Genomic DNA, 23,954 nt, shown 5'->3' with positions numbered 1-23,954 from the left:
TTAAGATGTACTTATATCAGAGACATATCACAAAATAATGCACTAACGAGAAAATTATTCTCACAGTATACTGACAGTGTGACGAATAAAAAAAGACAAAAGTGCCCACCTGGACCACTACCACGCTTCCTTACTAGGCTGTTATTGTCCTATGTCATATTAATATTATATAGTGTGGCATAATGTGGCATAGTGCGGCATGGCCCGGCATGAAAAAGTATGTGATAATGTCGTATGGTATGCATTGTATGCATACATGGTTTAGTAAAGTGACGTTGTTGAAGGCCCCGTACTCCAGTAAAGGGAGTGTTCTTGGTATTGTGAGCATTGGCGTTGTATCATGAGCAGCGAAGAATCGTGACTCGCAGGTGGTAGTTGCAGGGGGCACGGGAATGTGGACGGATGATTTGACGTTCCCAGATGACATGAGATCACCGAATGGCCTGGAGGCGCCCGCTTGGGAAGCTCTGCTGAGATGGTAGGTGAAATGAGGTTCAAAGCTTTAGGAACCCTTGGGTGCCTCGTGGCAGAGATGAGGCTAGCAGTGGAATAGTTCTGAGCGCACATTTTTACACATTGTATAAGTTCACAAGTATGTATTAGGACGCGTAAAAAAGCAATTGATTCTATTCAAATGTAGCGTCTGCGAGGTTTAACCACCTTTGCGATAAAAACATTTGGGGCATCAAAGATTCAAAGTTAAAATTTATGACACTGCCGCGTCAGTGACTTGCCTTTGGGCTCCATTGCAGTAGCTTTTATCGGCTGCATGCGCTTTGACGCGTTACCAATAATCGAGTGACTTTTACCTCAAATGCCTTACATATCATTATGTGAAATAGAACCATTAAAAGATGTACAGCCCGCTTTTAGCCAAGTCGCACGAGGGTGCCTGCATGGCCTAGGGGTGACATGGCCTTGGCGACACTCACCTAGTCCTGCCATCTAGAAGAAGCTACTATATTTGGCAGGTCATGCCGACTCGACCACCTCTTATCTCCTGAAAGGTCACCCATCCTGCTGACCAGTCAGTCCCAGGACATGTCGACACCCTTGCTAACTACCACGCTCCAGAAGCATGCTAGTGATTTCTCTCTCACTTTGCCGATGACGACATCAGAGTTTTGGAATCAGTTCCATTAACGCTGTAGCGTCGAAATCTATAGGTGCGGTTTAGTACAACTAAACACTGATATTCACATAGTACAATTTCCCCGATTAGCTTACAATGGTCAAGTCTTGACAAGTTTAGGTAACTATTTATAAGGCTCTTTATACGTTTATTAATTAGGGTTATATAGGTTTTAGGACGGTCCGTAGTAGAAATGTGTCACAAGAGATGAACACGGCGAAGATGACTACATTCGAATAGCAAAAGACTGGCCTATTAGTAAGAGAAGAAACTGGCGACCGTAATGCGCCACCTGTCTAATGCGGCACCAAGGAAATCTGATTGATGTTTCTCGTCGGGGGTTCGGCGAAGTTTTTGGGCGAAGTTTTTTATTTTTCGAGAGTTGACGAGAAAAAAAAAAAAAAAAAAAACCTTCCGAGTCTGCTCGGCGTAATCCAAGAATTCGGGTAGAAATGGTTCTCTAGTAAAACACCAACCACTTTGCCCCCCCCCCCCCCCCCTCCCTTCTTACTATAGAGTGATCGCTGCGAATACCTTGGCGCTCTCAAAGAAGTCATTGCGTGGACACATGATCAGCAAAGAAGAAAACTCCATACCTCCGACATGTCCGCTAGCAGGGCACCCATGCAAGGCTTGTAGAGTGCCTCCATCACATTGGCGATCTGGTACCGCATGTTGTAGGTGACCACGCCCATTTGAAAGGTGAAGGCTGCTAAAATGTCGGGGCTTGCAACCGCTGCCTGTGCCACGGGCAGCGCCTTCTCCTGCAGTTTGGAATGAGCATGCACCTTTAAGGACGAACGATTCCAAAACTACAAACAAACGCTCAAGCACACAGAAACAAACAAACAAGCACTGAGTTTGGGCTCATTCATCTACCAAGCAGTTGACGTGTGCATCGTCAATGTAGTTGAGTGAGCAGCTCGATCTAGCATTCTGTCTAGTGCGCTGCATCTGCTTCGCATATACGTGATCCGAAACATGGGTCAGCAGACTGTTCTGGTGGCGCTCTAGCGGCTCTTTGCGTGCCACCGCGGCCTCTTATTGACGGCTCCTAGTGACCCCTCAGATATGTTATTCCATTCAGCGACAACACCTCCACGAGTCATGTACAAATGTATTTATGACCCTGATGGAAATATGGATCGGTAATGCTTAATATGCAGTGCGCGAAACTAAGCAACACTATTAAGCGTCCAGCATGTATGTACATTTCCAAGCCTTTCGGATATTGCTATTCGTAATTCTTGCATCTTATCTCTGTCTTTGCCTGCTGCTGCTGTCCTGAGCTAGCAACCGCTCGCTACGATTGTCTGCCTTTCTGGTGTGCTCGCTGTCGTGGAGTGCAGTCAGCTTTTTTGACCTCTCTTCGCTTTCCCGCTGCCGCGGCCGCGTGACATTTCTCAGCATTCATGTAGATTACAGCTAAATCTCCTAATGGGACGTAGCTGTTTCAATATCGATGTAATTTTGATATAATTGTGCTCTAGGTTTCAAATTTCGCCCTAAGTTACCGGTGTCTTCACATGTCAAAGGTCGCGCGTGACTTCACTTGAGCTCCCTCAGAATTTACTCTGTTTCACTCTTGAAATGAGCGTGGAAGTTCATCACCATTATCCAGCAGATTACACTGTGTACAGAGCAAGGATTCCTCCCGTATTTAGCCGGATTCTGTGCCAGCTGCATCCCAATTTTCTGCCACCCCTTACAACTATTACCTTGCTCAGGAATTCAGGCTCTCATCCTTTAGAGACCATCATGTATGTATCGTTCGCTTTAAATGCCCTATCATTCGCCATTTTTCCTTGATTTCGATTAGAATGTAATAATTCGCTTTTGTTCGCCGTCGCACCGTGTACGCTGCCTCTCAATTTTGCACCTACCATTTTGTGCTCAATAGCCTTCTGCCGTAGCTATATAGGTATTTCTGAGGAATTTCGCCACCAAAAATGACAAGAAAAACGAATGAGTGACTGCTGCTTCTATTATCACCGGATAGCATTGTTACGTCCCGAATTCAATGCTGCAGGCCGCATTTATTTTACTACGTTAGGAGTCTAGCCATCATACGGCAAGACTTGAACTGCCTCTTCATTTAGTGCCCCCCCCCCCCCCCTTCGCCTTTCTGAATGTTAAACAACAAGGAGTATCTGCATTAGTGGTATAAAAATTGGTCAGCAAATTCAAGTTTCAAGTAGAAAAAAGAAGGGCCCCATTAAAAAAAAAGAAGATATACCAAATGTACAATGAATCCTACTATTGCATATTTGTTGGAACGCGTCGCATAGATGGTCGTATCTCTTCCTTTAGTCTTTACAGCTTGTGACCAGGTCTTGTGACCAGGTCTCAAGGGCTCCCCACCACTCCCACTGGTCCAGCGGGGATCTCTGACACGTCCACGACTGAGAACTACACCGTATCATACATTTTTCCGCATCAACGGATTGTCCCGAACTCTGTGCTAATTTAGTAAACTGAATTAGGTCCCGCCCCGTTGCAATTCAGTGCCCTCATTTTTCACACTCTCCTCTCCCAACGTGGTGGGCTGACGCCAGCCGACCGATCCATTTTTTCCCTCTCCTCCTCCTGGATTTACTGCATGGAAAAAAGCTCAAGTTTACATAAACTGAACATGTGTGTTTTTACTCCGTCTGAGTATAAGCTATTTGAGGAAGCTCGGTATCGATAGCGACGGGTATTCCTTCGCATTGCCGAACGCATACTTACAAATGTTGGCGGTATCGGACTGGAACTTCTCCAAGCGCTGGTGGGAACGGCGATGCATTCCTGCTGGTTGGGCAAGTCCACAAACGCAGTGTGGAACACAATGATGTCAGCATCGGTAACCCTGCGTGATTGTCGGCTTGTATTACATCGACACAGTGTTTTGAACTCAACGCTTACATCGTAAGTGGCTAATGATCTGTGGTATGAGCAGAGCATTATTTTTGCAATGTCTACAGTCTTTTGTAACGCTAGGCTGGATGGAAAAGGCAGCAGTATTATGCAGTTACAGGTGCAGCAGAAAATGCAATGAGACAATAAAAAGACGTGCACAACTTTCGTGGCTGGCAGTGCGGCTCCCAGAAGGTAACGTCTAAATGTGCATCAGAGTTTTATATGGGGCTGCAATACACCAGGCTGCGAAGCGTTCACAGAGTGTCGGTCACATTAAACTGAAAACGGATGCGGCCCGAACGCCTATGTCAACTTTTGTGCATACGTAGAGTTGGGGTGCGGCGCTGGTATTGGTACAGATTCGTCGAAGCTAATGGTGTATATCCGCTTTTTTTTTCTCTTCGGCGAATCATCTTTCGCTTTTATCTTTCAAGAACATACCGCGTTAATGCATGTTCCTACCTGCACATCGAGCTCAACAAGATATATGTAACCAATTTATTTCTAAACACGTTGCTGCGCTTTTTCATATGAATGCCGTAGCTCCAGGTAAAACTGAATAAGCAAGAACTAAGTATCTTAAATAAAACACGAGATACCCCAAATTTCACACAGCTCATCGAATGGCTCGAATTTGCAAAAGGCACGTAACAATATGGGAAATTTAGAGCATAATTCTGCTAGGGACAAATTCTTTAGAGCTACAACGCACAAAACGACCTGTATGTTTATTCTTCCCGCATTGCTAAAAAATAAGTGGAGGCAGTGCAGAGTGCATAGGTGTTGATGCCAATACATTGCTGGGCTACTGCCCAGATTTTTCTTCCAACGTCTCTGCCTGTAAGCAGAAACGACAATTACACCTGCACATTATGTCGATCACCTTGACACCTCGTATTGTAATGATTTCGTCTAAGGTATCAAAATTTTTTAACCGTATCAACAGCATCAATAAAAGCATTAAGAGACCCAAAACATCCGGATACCAGGATTGTGTTGTGTTATTCTGTAATAAGATAGCCGGAAAGCTAAATGCTTCATCTTATCTGACTACTCCGGGAAAAGGAAAGGAAAGAGAGAAGTTTGCCATTCGCCTTTAAGTACACCGCCTGTCACACAGTGTTAAAATTTGGCAGAAAGATATGACATAAGGGTTGTTTTTTCTATTCCCACGAAGCCTAAAAGAGTTTGAGCTATGTTAGAAAAAAAAAATAAGCGATGAAAAAAATATAAAACACCGTGTTGCGTTAAGCATGAAACAAACGATGCTCTATGAGCGGATGAGGCAGTTTATAAAATCCCAATTTCATGCCGACAAGTGTACATCAGGCAGACGGGGCGGTGCAATAAACGTTTGAAAGAGGATGCAAATAAGTTGGACGCTAACAAATCTACTTATCTAGTTGAGAATGTCAGTGACTGTGATGCTTGTTTTTCTCCCTTGCGCTATTATATTCTGTACAAGCATACGACACGATTAACCCATGAGATTATATGAAAGCCTACCACATGAAAAAAAAAGGTTGTGCATTCGAAAGCCTTCTCGTTAGATTTAGATTGTACGCATTTATCCCGCGTAGCAACACGTGCTTTTGGTTTGAACCTTTGCTGATAAGTTGGAAACATTTTCCATACATTTTGTTCCTTTCAATGATTAAACTTTCCTTTGTGAGACAGCGCTCGTCCTACGGTTCTCCTGCTCCTGTGCTTGCACTGGTTGTCCTTCATTACGATAGGAAAGTTGGGCTCAAATCCCATGGCCCCGCTTTCCTCGCTTCATAACCGAGTTTACTCCTCATTTGCGCTCGGATCCTAGAGCATATCTTTCTCTGCTCCAGTGCCGAATTTGCGGCTGGTTTGGACTCAGATCGCAGAGCCCATATTGTTCCGCCCCAGTGCCGAGTTTGCTGCGGCTTTGGGCTCCAGTTTGCTCCTTTCCAGAGACAGTTTGCTCCGCCTGTGGGGTCAGATCCCAGATTCTCTGCTCTAGAGCCAAATCTGCTCTGCCTTTGGACTCATATCCATGAGCCCAGTTTCCTCAGCTGTTCACACCTAAATGTTCTATCGGATAGTCACTTGTGGTTACATTATCGAAATTGAAGTCACGAGTTTCAAAAGGATAACGCAAAGTTCTGAAGTGGAAACTGTTTCAATCTAGTTTACTGGCGAAACAATCACCTAAATACATCGAAAGAGCAACGAAGCAACCTTTAATGAAATCAAAAATTGAAAGACTTCCTTTCAAAATTTCTTAGAGAAAAAAGTAAGCGCGTATGCAAAACATAAAACTGGAAAGTAAAAAAATATTGTAGGCATTCTAGGGCTGGCGCGCGCGGCTTACGATTGTCCTTAAGAGAAAAAAATATAACTTCTTGTTTGGTAACGTTGATCAATGGGGTTGAAGCTTGGAATCTAAATTAAATATGTATTAGTTGGGGCGACACAATGAAAAGACACAGACCGGTACAGACTGTGTCCTGTCTCCCCAATATTATATCTCCCCTCAAAGTGTAGTTCCTAATTGCTTAACAGGCTGTGGGAAAATATAATGACAGAGGTAACATTAGCAGGGAGGATGACAGCAGAGCAGTTCTTGAAACAAGCGCTATTCAATAATATATATCTTATGATCCAAATCTAAATCCTTATTCAGTATTTTTCTTATAAAAAATACTAGGACATGAACGAACAGCCACTGCTCTAGTATCTCGATGCGTTTCCTGTCCCTGTTTTGGCATGTGTAGAAGGCATACAGGCACTTGTATACAAAACAAAAAGGGCAGCATAGACAATGGCAGCGCTTGACAGGCAAACATATAGCCGATGAGATTCCCGAATTTTGCGAGGAGAAAGCAGTCGTAGATTTTGATCGGCAGTATCTGGCGGAACCTACTGAAAGATTTTTTCATCCGGTTGTGGAGGCAGCAGTAAACATTGTGACGCTAAATGGCACCAAACCTACGCTGTTGTCAGCTCGGCCAATGTTCGAAGTTGTGCTTTGTAGAATCTGGTTGGTTTGGTCTGTGTGGTTTAACGTCCCAAAGCAACTCAGGCTATAAGAGACGCCGTAGTGGAGGACTCCGGAAATCTCGACCACGTGGGGTTCTTTAACGTGCGCTGACATCGCACAGCACACGGGCGCCTTGCTTTTCGCCTCCATCGAAACTGCGTAAACTGGTTCTCATTTAGAAGTGAGCGGTAAGGTTTTCAGTTAGAATATATCTGGCCCCAGCACCTCCGCTCCGATTAGAGAGCCCTTACAATAGGTGGTGCAACATGCAATACAATGCACAGCTGGTGGAACAAGCCACGCAAAAGTGGGTACCAGCAACTAAGTGGAAATATTTTGTTTCTGGTCTCAGCTACAAGATCTTACGTCCAAACACTTACAGCAGCATTCCCGTGATTGTGTCTTGGATGAGCTTCCAAGGATTGGAATCATTGTAGTAGAACATGCCAACGCCCATAATTAATTTTCTGGTCCGGTCGCCTGCTCTTATATCATTCAGAACCTGAGAAGAAAAAAAAAAAGGCGTGATTTTGAGCATACTGATCTGTACGCGAAGAAGACCGTAGTTTTGAATGAGATCAATTGCTGTGGCATACCTCAGCTAGGCCAGGATATACAATGCGAAAGCGTTGAGAATAAGTCGTTCAGCGACACCGTTAAGCACTGGTAAGCCTGTCAGCAATGGCGGGTATCAATACCCGTGGCTAAACCTGTAGATGGGGACCCGCTGCTTAGCTAGAGAAGTATTGCACGCAACACAGAACTCGTACGTTGTCCGTTTCGGAAAGCCATTCGGGGAAAGTTTGTTGCAAAGTTGTGTTGGGGGTCGCACTCATCGGCGACAAGTTCGTCCAATGCCACAGTCTCTCACACACATTACACACTTAGCTAAACGTATTGTTTACTGCCGTTCACAGAACGTGCGCTCGCCGTCCGCTCTTCATCGTTTTCCTGCGGCTGGATGCAACCGATATCATGGTAACGGAGCATGCGAAAATTGTCCATCCGGCTGGGCACCGCGAAATGCGCTTCTGTTAACCCTGTAGTCTTCGCTACAAAGCAGTACTTTCCGCTTGACGTCCTTCTTCTCCGTGGCAATTACCTCAAAAATGCGGTGTATCACCCAGAGTCGCAGACGTTTTGAAACCTCTGAAGGTGATTTTGAAGCACACCATAACCGGCTTGAATAGCTTGACGGTTTGTGTGATGGTTGATCTATTTACTACGCCCTATGTTAGATCGCGAGCCGCCCAGTTAACGAGGTGCTCTCTCCCAGATCGCCTCAAAGGGAGAACTCCACAGATGTTATTCGGCTGTGCCTGTGAACGGTATGCCTGACGCTTAAGATCCAGGTATGAGTGCAGGTTAATGGGATATTATCTTGCTAGTGACAGCTGATAAGTCTAGATTTGCGAAGGAGAATAGCCCCCATTTTAGAATATTCTAGGGAGCTATGAACAAATTGATCTTTTCCGAGCTCAAACTCCGTACGCTGGATTCAGGTTACTCCCCACTACCTAAATATAATATGCGGAGAAGCTAGTGTCCGTGCTTTATGGCAACCCCTAAAACAAATTGCGTCTCTGAGGTAGCAGTCTCAATTAGTCACGATTTATTTTGAAGTTAAGAATAGCACAAAAAAGGTCACATTTGTGCTCGAGTGCGCTGAGACAGACGTGCGGAGCCGCGATGGTAGGGGGCGCAACATGCAACACTGGGGCCGCACGATGCGTGGCCCATTTTCTGAAAGAAGGGCTCCAGGAAGAGTAGAGGTTGGATTATTGACTTACATTAAGAACATCAGGCTGCGTCTTAGATAGAAGCTCCAGTCGATCAGTATGTCCATAGATGTTCATAACGGCAAAGTGCTTCATCGACGGTGGCAGGGCCCGTAGATTTTTCTGCGTCTCCTTATTTTCAAATGTGGTCTTGTTTCCGTATCTGGGAACCAATAGAGTTCGCGAAAGTATGTGGGATAAGCTCTAGCTCTCCAAGAGCATCCGCATATTAACGGTGGGTTGGAGAGGTATTTGTGCGAGGGAGAGAAGGGAATAACATAAATACGAATGGCACGTACGCGTACCGATGAACCTAGCATAGCTAGTATTGGCAAGTGTTGTTAAAGATGATAATGAACATGGCGCGCTTTATTGGCGCTAATAATAGGACCGCGTCTGTATGCTTGTCCACAAGTTTCAGAAGGATCATAGGCCTGTAAATCTATTCAATGGATCAGTATGAGAATTAAAAATCTCTTAAATAGCATTTTAAAAATGACCAAATGATGATAAACTTTCTTGGGCAAGGCGAACCCCCCTCCGCACCCCAAACAAAGAAGACCTAAAGTTGCTGAAAAAGACATCCTCTTTTAGTATGCATACCTTGCCTGTCATTTCGAATTGGTGGCCTCAGCAGTGGTATACTCCACGCGAACCGCAACGATTGCATTTTAGTTTGTATAAAAATATGTGACAGACAAAATTGCTCGGACAAGATGGCAAGTATATCAAAGAGGGTACCTTATGCATATATCAGAAATAACTGCTTCTTTGTCAGAAAAATCTGGCGGGCAGTCTTCTCGCAGCGCGTGGAGTACACCACTTTTGCTCACGACTCTACATCCACGTAGGGCAAGTGGTCTGATCAAGCAAATCAAACTGTCCTTTGAATACACATACACGGATGTTTGGAACCCTTACTTTCAACGTCTTCACGATTTACTGCTCATCCGACTCCCAGCACTACTCTGGCCATTTTTGTAGGCAAATTTCACCCCTTCATTTCTTTCGCGTACTGCAAGAACACTAAAACCTTTCTTAAACCTCGAGAGTATTTTTGGTAGCCTGAAGGAGGGCCAAATGCAGCTTTCTTCAAGGAAGACTGAGAAAAAGGTGAACTGCAGAAAGTAGCGACGTTCGCTCCTGTATTGTCATGTAATGAAAACCAATCTGACGTATGAAGGGGAGAATTCTCGGTAACCCAGTCACGATCGCCTTTGCGAGATTGACGTGCCGAAGCTCAGCGCGGCGCCCTACAAGCGGAATATATTATATTGCCATTACGGCCACTTTTTCAAACGCGACGTAATGGTTCGCGCACTTGCATTGCCATGCGAGGGGCTGCCCTCTGTCCGCATTAACAGCACACGATTGTTATGTTGCCTGATCCTCAAACTTAGGTGGTTTGTTTCCCCAAACTAAGTTGCTGTTTAACCATGGCACAGAAATATGTAACACAAATCCATGCGCTTTTGTTTGGCAAAGTGGTCTTTGGTGCGTGGAAAAAGAGGCTTATTCTTGAAACGGATATTCTGGCGTTGCAGATGTGCCTCCATGTGGAGTGCATTCCAGCGCCTTGGTGACGCCTTTTAGGTAATAAGTCGTAATGGGAATGTTTCGCTAAATCAATGCTGACTGGACTTCCTGTCTTTTGGTCCGTACAACGGGAAACGCATAGAATAGAACTGTACATGTAATCATTGTTGGAGACATCAGCGAAATTAGCGGCTTCATTTTTCTCACCGCTTCGTGTAGGCAATTTCGACTCTCGTCACAAGATCCGAGGGGAGAGAGGCTTTATTATTAATTATTGTTATACGGAGCTAATGCAAAAGACTTAACAAGTTTCAGAAAACATGTCAGCTGTCCTAAATCTTTCACAACACTTACCGCGCATCGAACGATAGCCCACAAGAGGTGTTTGCGTAACCGTTGCAAACGGTGGTGAAAGTCCTGTAGCTGTTCTGGTTTACAGAGACGAGCTTATTCGCTTTGTCGACCCGGACGTGCGTGTAGATGAGGATATCGCAGAGTCCATCGGCAGGGTACACTTGTTTCAGCGTGGCCGTCCCGTCCACAGAGCACAACAACGGAGGAGGCGGAGTAGTTGTAGTTGTCGTCGTTGTTGTTGTGGTCGTTGTTGTAGTGGCTGTGTAGGAAAATGATGAATGCATGAAAAGTGTTCTACCTATTGAGTTTGTTTTCTTCGCTCTTGTGTTTACATAGATTTACAAATGTCAATAAAAATGCCATGATCACTTGAAAACCAAGACGAAAGTCGTGAAAATGCCGTAATACAGGCGCAAACATAAGTTATTACATGCATGTTCTGCTGACCGCAATTCCGGTGAAATTTTATTTCAGGTCGATATATAGCGCTAAACTAATTTTTAAATAATATGCGTCTGATTTTTACGAAAGCTTCACATGTGGTCTTTCCTAGCCCCTGCGAAGGCACTGTAGAGTTCTGGATTTTTTTACGTGGCAGGGACCCTTTTTTTGGTGGTATTCAGTGCTAACAACAACGCTTTGAACTCTTCATAGACATGATTTTTTTGTTATGTATTCTTATACCTCTTGGTGAAAAAAGTATGTTTCTGAGCCAGAAGGCTTATAATGTGAGAGTGCTAAAGCCGCCAATAGGACACCGCACTTAAGGAGCCCGCAAATAGGCGGCTATGCTGTTAGTCAGCCTCGTGTTAGTGTGTGCTGATTGCTGCGCGGCCTCTCTTCGCGGGATACAGGACACCGTTCTTCTCACTGTTACAGCGTCTTGTGAGATACAGTGAGGCGCACGGGCAATGTGTGCATTGATCTTAGCTTTATATGATCTGCTTTGGTTACTTGCATTATTTAATGGGCGCGACATATAACATCTATATTTAACGGGTGAGCGTTAGAGACCCCGTTCTTTACAATATTTGGCGCTGCTAGCGTTATTAGCAGAACTGCACGGGTATTTAAAGGTTTCACGATCAAGGAATCAAAAACCTTCACGCAAGGATAGTTTAGAACATCACTTTGAATCTAAAACTATTTTAACGTAAAGTTTTTCATCACCTAAAACGACGTTTAGTTATATCTGGCTCCATATTTAGAAGACCCCCGCCGCCTGTTTTTTCTTTTTCTTCTTGAAATAAAGTTTTCTTTCTCTCTCTCTACGTTTCCAAGATAAATATTGCCAATTCACCGCTTTCTCTCATTTCAAGCGCATATAATATTACATACCTAACTCGGCCTATAACGTAACACATGACCGGGGACACGTAGAAATGAATAGCAAACAGGCAAAGCACAGTGCAGTCTATCTGAATACTGAAATTTGTCTTGTCGTGTGTCCTTAGTCGCACTCTACAATTAGTGATGTTCGTGAAAGTGTCACTGTCTAAAAATTGATGACATTCAGGGGACACCTGCATTCCACAGTTCATACCCGCATCATCAAATCAATACGGAATCATCAGAAGAAAGAAGGATACTTGACGCACAAAACCATTATTTGACGTCAGGTCGCTTCCAAAACGCCTGAAACAAGGCAGCTTTTGCCATGCCACGTGACGCTAGCTAATTTGGAGTGTTGGACCACTCGACTATACGCTTTTACTTACGGTGCGGTTTTGAAACTAATATGAAGTACAGGTAATCGGCGAAATTGTGTTTCAAACCTTTGAAGGTTCAACTACCGGTTGTTCTCAAGTTTCCTATGGCCCGTTTCAACAGGAACGTTTTGATCAAGGTGAAAGCCACACCATCACTAAGCTTGGGAACATTCAGAAACGCGCATTCAAGTTGTAAACGATGCAACACCATCGCGCAAAGTCAGCACTGATGTGCCATACAGCGTCCAGTGCCTGAGCCTCCGCAAACACATCACACGTCGCTTGAATGCGTCTCTCCGGTTGAGCATTGAATGAATGTTCCTTATTTTGCGTTTCTCCAAGAACATTACTATTGGCTCAAAAACGTGACTGGTCTCAAACTCGTTTTGAATTTTTGTACGGTGAAATCGACTGATCAGACGATCAGCCGAATTTCAAAGAGCGACTCACATGTAGTCGGAACCGTCACCGGTGCCATTGTGACGTGGGACGGCGGTTTCGTAACACTTGGGTTACTTGTTGTTCGACTACGACGAATCGGCGGAGGAGTCGAAGTTCCTGGGCCGACTTTCACTGGGCCAGGAGTAAACGGCGGGGGAGTCTGCAAAAGTACGGAACAGAAATTAAGGTGCTTTCAGTTAAAAGAGAAAAATCTGCAGAATCGTAGCTGCTTCGAAATAAAGCTCAAGAACTGCTATGTTTTCGTCAACAATACTGTCTTGTTTCAGCTAACAAATGACACATAGATAGCCTCTTACAGTACGTTTTGATCTGTACTATGTGATAATAAGGTGCCTACATCATATGTGCCATAGCGAGGAAAATGAATTACAAACGATTACGATAGGCTCTTAAGAGCCCGAACTGCATGTGTGATTGGCGCTACACAGCGCTACGTATGAGGTGTGGTTCCTGTTGCATGAACTGGTCATGTGTTGGATGGAGATGAATAATTGTTTTGTTTATGAAGACAGTATGACAAGGTCAGTGACCCCTTGTCTCCTGCCTTTCTAGTTCGGCTCTAAGTGGAAAGAAGTAGAGAAAGTGTGCCGTGTGCAGCAGTACTCACTGTGCTCGGGATCTTCAAAGGACGTGAAGGTGGTCGAGCGGGGCTCCCATCGCTGTTGCTTTCACTGCCAGCGGCTGATTTGGTTTCCTCCTCGCTCACGCTTTCACCTGAAAAGCTTTGTCTGTATGAGTATCGAATTTTCGTATTGAAAGAAATGCAACCTATACGCCTGCAGTATTTTGAAGAACCTTGATCAATAATGCAGCTCAATTTTTTTCTTCCACTATAAGTGCAGCGTTCAACTTCGCGAAGATTTACTTCAGCGCTGTAATTTTTGTTTGTTACCATAACTACGGCTCTTTGCTATAACTTTTAAAGTTGCTGCTGTTGTTTTACCTACCCGCGTTTTGTTGTTAGGTAAAATAAAATAATGATTCTAAAACTCTGCAAAGCTCAACCTTGTGTGTTTGTGACTCAGCAGGTAAAATAAATCATTAGCGCTATTTACTGCTTTAAAATAAGTGATACGAACAGAACAAAGCCCTCTTTCGTTCGTTCTTGCAGGCAATGCAACAAGTGGTTTAACTAGTAAGTGGAAACCCCGCACCAGCGCTTAGCAAGGAAAAGACAACGACCTTGATATGCAGCTGGGCTGGAACGTTGTAAATACACTTGAGTGCAACAGATTGCCAACCATTTCCGTCCATGTTCAGTTACAGTATTATAATAGATGACACTGACCTCTGATTGCTACCACAAACACAGATATTATAAAATGGTTTGTTTTTTCCATACATGTCATTTCTCTCCCACGGGTGTCAGCTTTAAAAGTTTCTGATGGTTCCTCTCGCAAAACCTTTATCTTCCGTTGTCTAAGGTGCTGAGAGAAGAGAAAGGAAAGCAGATAAATTAAGGGCCTCTCGCGTCTGATCGCAATTTGGACAGTTTGAATGGTTCTGCCGAATGATATGGAGAAACGTTCAGAGAGTAATTTGGAGTAGGTGCTAAGACAGAATACAGCTACCATTTTATATGCACCCATAGACTCAAAAGTATAAGGTCTGAATCACCGGAGTCTTCCACTACGGCGTCTCTCATAGCCTGAGGCGCTTTGGGACGTTAAACCCCGGAAAACCAAAACCAACCTACAGATATAAATACACCCACAGAGGTAAGAATATGCAAAATAGACGAAACACAAAGGAAGATGTAACCTGCTCGGATTATTCTGTAGGATGTCACAACGTCTTAGGATTAGGGGCCGGGATCAAGATATTGGCATGAAGTTTGGAGACATAAGCCGGCGGAGTGGAAAGTCGTGATTGGAAAGCCAGACTCTAAACTGTTTAAAAAAACTCTTTTCTAGCGAGCCCCAGCACACATTCGCTTTCAGCAGCCAAACCTGAAAATAGCTCCTAAAGAGCAAGCTTCGAATAGAAAAATTGGTTTCGAATGTACCGCACGAGGACGATGAAACTTCAGTTCTTATACCGAGTGCCTCGTCTGAGGCGTCATGTTTAGATCACATGAACCACGTCGCCAGCATGGCGAAATAGAAAAGAATGACTGTTTTCAAAGGTGGCCAGATTATGATAATAGCTAGAGGTATTTATTAGATTAGGTTTGCTGAGGTTAGGTTAACAGAGCCCCTGCAGCCCCTTTTGTAGTCAAGAGCTTCTAAGGGCGATAAGAAAAGCATTTTGAGACACTAAAAAGTATGAAACGTTCTGGCGGCCAGTTAAGGTGGCCTTCCAGGGACAAAACCTGAGCACGTTAGCGTGGCAGCATCCTAAACAATGCTGTATATAAATCTGACAATTGTGTCTCCAGTGCACCGCGCAAGTCGACGATCGTTTGTAGGGTTCCGTAAAACAAAACAAAAAACAAAAACATTATTCATATAGGCACGGCTACGGAAATCACAACATTAAAACATTTGAAATGTGCTTGTGTTTTACCCGTCTCGAAGGTGGAGTTGCACATGTACACCTGATGCTTTCAAACACAGCCATAAACATACTTCAATAATAATAAAAAAAAAAACAGCCAACGAAGCATGATTTTCCTTACAGTTTGTTTGGTAGCGCTGAGTTAAGTCAAGCCATTTCAGGCAAGGGAAGGCATGCCAGTCATAGATGAGTGGCATGGTGGAGCTCTATTAAATTTTCGCGAGGTCTGCATGACACGCATTGCTAGAGCGTTGGACGTCAGCCTTGTGCAAAATAAGCGTTTAAACACTGTAGTACCTACAGTGTGGAAGTAGAAAACGCATCACTGCTTTTTGAGTTATTTCTGGGGTACGGTAAATGCGTAACGCCCCAAAAAAAAACAAAAAAAAAAAGAAACGTTTTATGATGTACGCTAAATGCACCTTCAAGCCCACAAATGGAGCGCTGTTTTATCTGAAAAGCAGAAATACTGAACCAAAATGTCCACTGTCTACGTCATCCGGTGGATTCGGAAATGTCATCCACAAAATTGCCCAAAGCATACAAGCAAAATATTGAACCTACCCGAGAATATATTTTCAGAGCATAGTTGTGGGTGAGCAACAGTTCGTAGTAGCTGATCCGGAACTGAATTACGGAGGTCTTGTAGGGTTGCTTCTGTTATTTGGCTTGACATCGTTGCTGGTCTCGTCGCCAAATACTTCGAAATGAAATCAAGCCGCGGCCTCTCAACAAGACATATTACACAGAGAAGTACTTCGAGAAGTGTTTCCCACGTTTGTCTGGCCTTGTAATAGAAGCCATCGTGTTGGTCTACAAATCAGGCACGAGATGCTCAAGGCTGATCTTAGTGGAAGTTTTCTGCACATAAATTAGTCCTCTTCTTGGATTCCCAGCAGCGAACATCAACTAAACAACACGCATATTTTCACTGTTCAGTGTGAAAAGCATGATTTCCTGAGCAAGAAACTGTTCAAGCAAGTCTTCCTATCGACCGCGAAATTCCGCATAAAACCACCGGCTATAGACGGATAAAGCTTAGGTATCTAATAAAAATCCTGCCGCATTCCTGAATGGTACCTATTCTTCCTTTTTGGTACTTTTCTTCATTTTGGAAAGAAATCTGTTTCAAAATGGCTCTCCATATATATTGGAACTAATTAGGAATGACACGGTATTTTCAGAGCAATAGCTTTACGCTTTTTGGCGTGTTTAGGAATATGGTAGATATAAGTTTATTTTAATACAAGAGAGTTTATTGTTTCTTATTAGAAACATTGAACGTTCGTCTGGTTTAGTGATTGGACTAGTTAGCCGCGCGCCTAATAACTCTTGTGGGCCATGGCTTGTTGCTGCCATATCTATAAGAGTACTAGGTTGGGCATGTTTATGTGAATGTGTTTTGCAGAGAAAATTAAATTTACACGTGCACATTGAGCGTCCTGCTTCGCTGCTCTTTATATCGCTGCTTTTCTCCTTATGTTAGTGTAAAATGTTAGCGCTTTTTATATGCCATTTACAGCCTTTTATTACGTATCGTGCGACTATTTTGAACAGTGATATCAGGATGTGGTTAAGGTTGTGCACCGGAAGTTATGCCGGCGTTGGTGGCAGCAGCAGGAGATTAGAAAGGTTTTTCCAGAACTTTTGTCTCTTACCACTAAAAACTATGCGTTTAACGGTGATTAAGCGAACACACAAAAAGCAAGAAGCGACTGCCGTGTTCCAAAAAAAGGGCCAAGGTAATCATGCGCGAATTGTTTTTAAAGCATTGGTCTTGCATTAGCGATTAAATTTCAGGAAGAGCGGTGGAAAACAACAGTCCTTAACATTCAGCGTAGCTTTCTCAACACGTGCACATGCGTAATGCAAGGTCTGCGTTCTCGCTTAGCTGGATTATAGAAATATAAGGGACAAGGTATCAACTCACTATCGTCAATGAAGCCAAGAAGGATCAAGATTAGGGCCAGAAATCCGAGGATGAAGAGGACAAAGCAGACGAGAAAGAAGATCTTCTTGTTGTCTCTGCAAGGATCGGGCGATTAATATCTGGAACGAAATGTCTCAAGCTCAAGTTCATTTATAGTACACATGATATGTGACATGCATAATGAATGTATACAAAACAAGGCCGAATCGTGAGAACACCATACAGCGGCCTCTGCTTAGGATACGACCAAGTGATAACAGTAGAAAATTAAAATATAGTATGTTACAACAAATATAACTTGTGAGGAAGCAAGAAAAACTACCCTGAAATAAACAACAACCCACATAGAAGTAATCTTAAACACAATGAAAATGAGTAGTGTAATAGCAAATATTACAAAAAAAGAAAAGAGAGCAACCCCGATTATAAAATTAATACAAGAATAGAACACATGTATAGATTATACAAATACTATTACAGGGAAGTGAACAAGTGGCAAAAATTAAATTTTGAAAGCTTCGAACTGCTTATGAAGTGTTTTATTGGTGGTGACCTTGAATGATTGAAAAACAAAAGAACGATTTGAGCCCTTAATTAAAAGTAGAGAAGAAATTCTTTTAATTCGTGAGATTTTTGCGCCATGCTGCGATTGATCTGAATCATAGTGTGAAGATACCGAAGTTGTTGCGCACTTTTGCCAGTGCGAGTTTACTTGAAGAAATGTAATTGATATTTTGATTAGTAAGCCCACAGAAGTGGAAAACATCTAAAGGGCGGCCCCGTGCCATTCAGACAAGTGTTCTGACTTATAGATAGCTAGGAAATATTCTTGAATTATCTCACAATTTTAACTTTTCTCCACATCTTTCCTGCAAAACAAAAAGGACCGCATTCCAGCTCTTGCGTTGCGCTCGTCATCCTGAGGATTGTTTAAATCTTGAAAATAAAAAACCCAGCAGATTGAGAATAAAGTGCCTTAATATGCAGGAAAGATTGCGCATACATATCTGCTTTATTATCAATTAGCTGATAGCCAATGCTGTAATGTTGAGGATTTGTACTGTTCAGTATTTAGCTGGCAGCACTACCCGCTTGCCCTTTGTCAGTTCGCTGCTATGTTCCAGAGGCCGTTGGACTTAGCAGATGCTGCAACTCGCATGACTACCTATATATGACTACCTTGGAATTTGACTGGTTGAAAACTTCGATTTGGGTTGACTTCCGCTAAGCGATAGAAAAGTTCAGTGCGTCCTATTTGGAGGCTTCATATCATTGATAATCTTTAGAGCACCAAGCAATGCAATGAGTGAAGCAGATCCAGTAGCAAAATGATGTGATAAATTATCATCACAGTTATTTTTGGAATTAAACAATATCAGCGCCAATAACATAAGGTGTACAGCGTCGAGCTCAGCTTTTCTATTTATGCCTCAAGTCTATGCGCACCTTTGCAGCTGTGCAACCAATACTAGGAGGACAATTAAGCTGTATCTTTATGGGGGCGAGAGCGCTAATGGCGGCCGCTTGCTCCATCCTTGCGGACCCTTATTTGAGTATATACGCTATCCAATTCGCTTAATAGGTACCCTCCTAATTCGGGTCTTGATTATTTAACATAGTAATAAACTGCTACAATATGTAAAATAGTACCCGACGTGTATATGCATATGAAACCCCGCTTTAATCAAAGTATATGTATGTGTCTGTATTGCTTAGGTTTCGATCCCGTCTCATCCTCTGATATCAAACAAGCTTCTGGAGGTGCCACCTCCTACGACCTCTGCCATGCCATGGGGTTGGGTGACGTCACAGAGCTCAATAACCAGTTAGTGCCAAGTATTATTATTTGGCAACTGCCACGTGCCTGAGGCAACAGCGAAATGAAATGCATTCAGACTGCTCGAAACAAGCACGACAAATAGCTACTGATGAGCCGGAGTTCGCTTATGTTCGTTTTGTTGGAGGCACGTTTCCCGCTACTGAAAAGCTGGACCCTAATAATATGCTGATTTTGCGATGACCACATAGTTGCACCAGCGTAAAGTGCCCCGGAATCCCACTCCGAGCATTAGTTTGGACAAACCACTTGCCGCACAGAAGAAAACAAGAATAAATGCTTAAATTGGTTCTCTTTTTGCATCATTGGAAGTTAGAGCCTCTTCGCTTGTCTTTTGTACTGGCCGTCAATACACAGTTTTCCTCGCCTTCATTCTTCACACTGCACTGAAGACAGCCATTCATGCTGTGAGTACGAACTGGGCGTTCGACGCAGGTCAGTCAGTACATCTGGATTCGCTATATAAACATCTTTGTCTTCTAAAGGCCTTTCTATATCCACGCTCTTCGCGACTTCATTATAGTTTTAAATGTCATTGAAAGCTTTTGTTTATGCACCATCAGTGTTAGACAGATCGCAACGTTGCAAGCAAACGTCTGAAGCTTGACGACGTATCACTGCTTTCTCTATTTAATCTACCGCACCCAACCCCTTACATCTGAAAACCACAGGAACTTTCAAACTGCTCAGAGTTCTGTTTAGAACATTTGAATGTTCAGCACTTCAAGAACTGCGATGGAGTTAAAACTGTGCAGCAGATTGTGTTCAAGTGCCTAGCGCGCACCTACCAACGAGTGAATTAAGAACATTTTGTGAAGTCACTCGCCCGACTCCTTCTAACAGTGAACTGTATATTTGTTCACTTGGTTTGTCAACTATTCTGCTCTCTTAGCTTTAGCAACGCTGTGGAAGAAAATAACCAGTGGTTCGATCAGATGAGTCTCACCTGCATCTGCAGCTTAAGAAATTTAAAGCAACAAGAAAGAGAAGGAGGCACGCATGTACTTACTCGTGCTCTTCTTCGGCTGCTAAAAAATGTTAGGGAAAATTAACTGAAAGTTCGCGGTTCCTAGGAACAGTGATTGGCGGAACAGCATTAAGAAGACGTGTAATTTTCCGAATCATGGTCACGGCCTCTTTTGATGGCCCCACCAGCGCCTTATATTGATAAAAAAAATTAAAAAATATTAAAGCACTACATGAAGTGTTGTGAAAAGCAGAGGATGAAAAGTGCATAATGCAGTCGTCGAAGAGTTCTCGCATATTGTGGTAGAGTCCTGTCACCTGTATTCTAAAACAGTGTGTGGCCTCCCCTGCAGGCGAGCCTTCAAGGATTATCAATTGCGCTTGACTTAACACAACGATTTTAAAAATGAGCGCATCAAAGCTGGAGGGAACAGCACGTTATTTTCTTATCTCATTTGCTGTGATTCCGCTTATTCAGTTTTTATCCAAGACAAATCATTAAAAAAATTCAACACTTCTTTCAAAAATCAAGATAGTTTCGTTTGTAGTAAATGAGGTACAGAAGCAACTAACCCCTTTTTCCCACAAGCATATACCTACGTGGCTCGTTCTTTCAGCATTTAATGAAAGCCCACAAACTACGAAAAAGAAGCACGTGTTGCCTTTTTGAGCTACCCAATTGTTACGTTACCACACATGCTTGAGCGTACTAAGCATGCGCGCTTCGAAGCGTCTCAACGGGGGTATTTGACGCAGCATAGCCTTGTAAATAAGCCAGTGCATTCTATCGGTACTTGGAAAGCGTGCGGCGTAATCTACGACAAATGATATGAAGGCCACTGCCATCTATTCAACACGCTCATTAAAGCTCATTCAGTTTCTTAATAACAGTAGCCAGTTTAGTCTAAGCTGTTGTTGAGCTGCAACGTAGACAAAGGGAAAAAATAATGTTCGGTTATGTGCGAGTAAGCCATATGCGAATTAGGCGTGCGGACACTTCTGTTTTTACTTAGGGTCTGGTTTCTGGTCACACATATTACTTAGGATACGGAGATAACCTACGACATTATGTGAATGACAATCCGACATAGATATGAAGCCTCACTTTAACCAAGATGTAAGAATGCGCATCGAAAATAGAATACTGTCGTGACGCTGGGACTAAGTCGACCCGGCCTTCACTTGGTAGCGTGCAGAGACTCGGGGTTGAAGTAGGATTGAATCTTCGAAGTTGGTGAAATATGTACAAGCAGGTTTAATGGCACTTTGAGAAACTTATTTACAAGATTATTTACACGAAAAAGAAGGGTACATCAGCAAAATGGCAAGCGTTAAGAGTTCATAGCGAGAAGCGACTGGATGAGCCGTTTACCCAGGGCCCAGAGCGACATTTCGTGCTCTGCAGCGTCCTTAAAACCCCCTACGTCCAGCCCCTCTCTGAAGATGCTGACCAACCAAATCCAGGGCACGCCCCTCAGGTATCGGCATCCAATCGAACACATCACTGCACTGATGGTCTGAAGCACTGACTGGTCCGGCATTCATTCGTTGGGCGTGATCACTTGTTGGCGGGAAAAGCTTGGGAACGGCGAGGAGAGGAGGTACATTTCTATTCTTCAGCAAAGAAACCACAGGCTGGTTCTGACAAGTGGTTTTACTTCTCAGAAACCCGAGTGCACGTGGCGCCGCATCCGCTCCCAGCATTGTCCGTTTTCGACAATTGCAAATCTTTCCTGCATTCCTGGGAAATCACTTAATGGCTGTATGCGTCATGCTCCTTTCTTGTCCTGCACGTCAGCGGACATGTCACTCTGTCGTCTCCTTTGGAAAGTAGGCATTCCTCACTGGACGATAGGGCTTATCGACTGGAAGGGTGAACAAAAGAAAGAAAGCACTTCCTGCATTTTCCCGCAGGGGGACGTTTCTTTGTGTTTTTCCAGACGTTCTCTTGACAGGGTCAATTTGGCATTTGCAGGGTGTCCACAAAGCAAAACAGGCTTACAAAACAGGATTCCTGGAAACAGGCTCACTTAGAGCCATTGGACCATCACCACATATTCACAGCACTTATCCATGCCCACAGGCGAACAATAGAGCGCGCAAATGCGGATGCTTGGTCGTAACAGCCTCCTCCCCCGCCAGAAGAGTCTCGGAGGGCAGCAGTCCCAGCTGCTGCATGAAGAGACGACTTAATGGCCTGCACGTGAACGCTTGAAGCTCGCTGTTGCTTGTCGCGTTGTCTTGATTGTTGTAGGCCAATTTGCTTGAGCTGTCTCTGAAACTCAACCACATGTCGAAGCAAGCACTCGGCTCCCGTCTGAAGAGACCAGGCTAAAAGAAAACTGCCATTGTTGTTCGAGAAAAGCCCACTCTCAAGACGTTCAGGACCCACGTATTCCTAGAAAACCAAACGTGCTGCTTTACATAGTCACACATATACAAGCGCACGAAAAAAAAAAAAAAAAACCTGATTATCAATTTCGATACATGGTGAGGAACATCTCGGACCGCTTAGAAAGAGCGGCTAAGCGCGTCCGCATTCCCATTTAACTTCCCCTTTTTGTATCTTATTTCAAAATTGTACTGCTGTAAAATCAAGCTCCACCTAAGAAGGCGACTGTTCTTCGATGTCGCAGTTTGCAGCCAAGCCAGGGGACAATGGTCCGTCTCTACGGTGAATTTGGCCCCTCCAAGATAGCACTGCAATTTTTGAATGGCCCATACAATGCAAGCGCATTCTTTCTCTGACGCGCAATAAGCCCTCTCTCTAGTACTCAGTTTTCTGCTCAAGTAGAGCACGGGGTGCTCATTACCGTCGTAATCTCTCTGGCAGAGAACAGCACCTAACCCTCGATCACTGGCATCACACTGGACCGTGAATTCTCGGCCATAGTCTGGAGCTCGCAATACCGGACGGCTAATCAGCACAGCCTTCAGGTTTACGAAGGAGGCTTCCTTTTGTTCGTCCCAGACTACATTTGTCGGTTCTGTCTTGCGGAGAGCGTCGGTCAGAGGGCTAGCCAAAGCTGAATAGTTAGGGATGTAGTGATTGTAGTATCCCGTCAGACCCAGGAATGCTCGAATTTCCGTCTTCGTGCTCGGCCGCGGGTAGTCTGCTACCGCAGAAATCTTAATCTCGCTGGGTTTCCTGAAACCTTGACCTACATTGTGACCCAAGTAGTCCACGGTCGCCCTTGCCAGGCAACATTTCTCGGCCTTTACGGTTAGTCCAGCTTGACGCAAAAGGCTCAGTACAGCTCTTAGATGTACCATATGGTCCGCCCATGAGTCGGAAAAAACCGCAATGTCATCTAAATAAGGCACCGCGAATGTTTCACACCCATTTAAAACCCTATCCATGAGTCGGGAAAAACAAAATGGAGCATTTTTGAGCCCGAAACTCATCATTGTTGGCTGGTAGCTGCCCGTCGGAGTGACGAAAGCCGCGTATCTGCTGGCGCGTTCAGTGAGCGGTACTTGCCAGTATCCTCGAGTAAGGTCCAGCGTAGTCACATATGCCGCTCTACTGACCTGTTCTACTCTCTCCTCAATATTCGGAATAGGATACACTTGATCCCTGGTGAGAGAATTTAGCTTTCGGTAGTCTACCACAGGCCTAGGGTCTTTACCTGGAGCTTCTACTAAGATCATAGGCGAAGCATAATCGCTTTCCGAGGGTTTTATTACTCCTAATTCCAGCATGCGAGTTACTTCCCTATCCAGAATTTCTCTTTGCCTTGGAGAAAATCGGTAGTACCTTGATCGCACTGGCACGTCTGAAGTCAGCTCAATATCGTGCTCAGTCAAATCAGTCCTGCCTGGCCTGTCCACGAAACAGGCCTCAAA

This window comes from Amblyomma maculatum, chromosome 10 (genome assembly GCF_055883805.1).
Source record: "Amblyomma maculatum isolate TAMU_Amacu chromosome 10, ASM5588380v1, whole genome shotgun sequence".
NCBI lineage: Eukaryota > Metazoa > Arthropoda > Arachnida > Ixodida > Ixodidae > Amblyomma > Amblyomma maculatum.
This window is presented reverse-complemented; position numbering follows the sequence as displayed.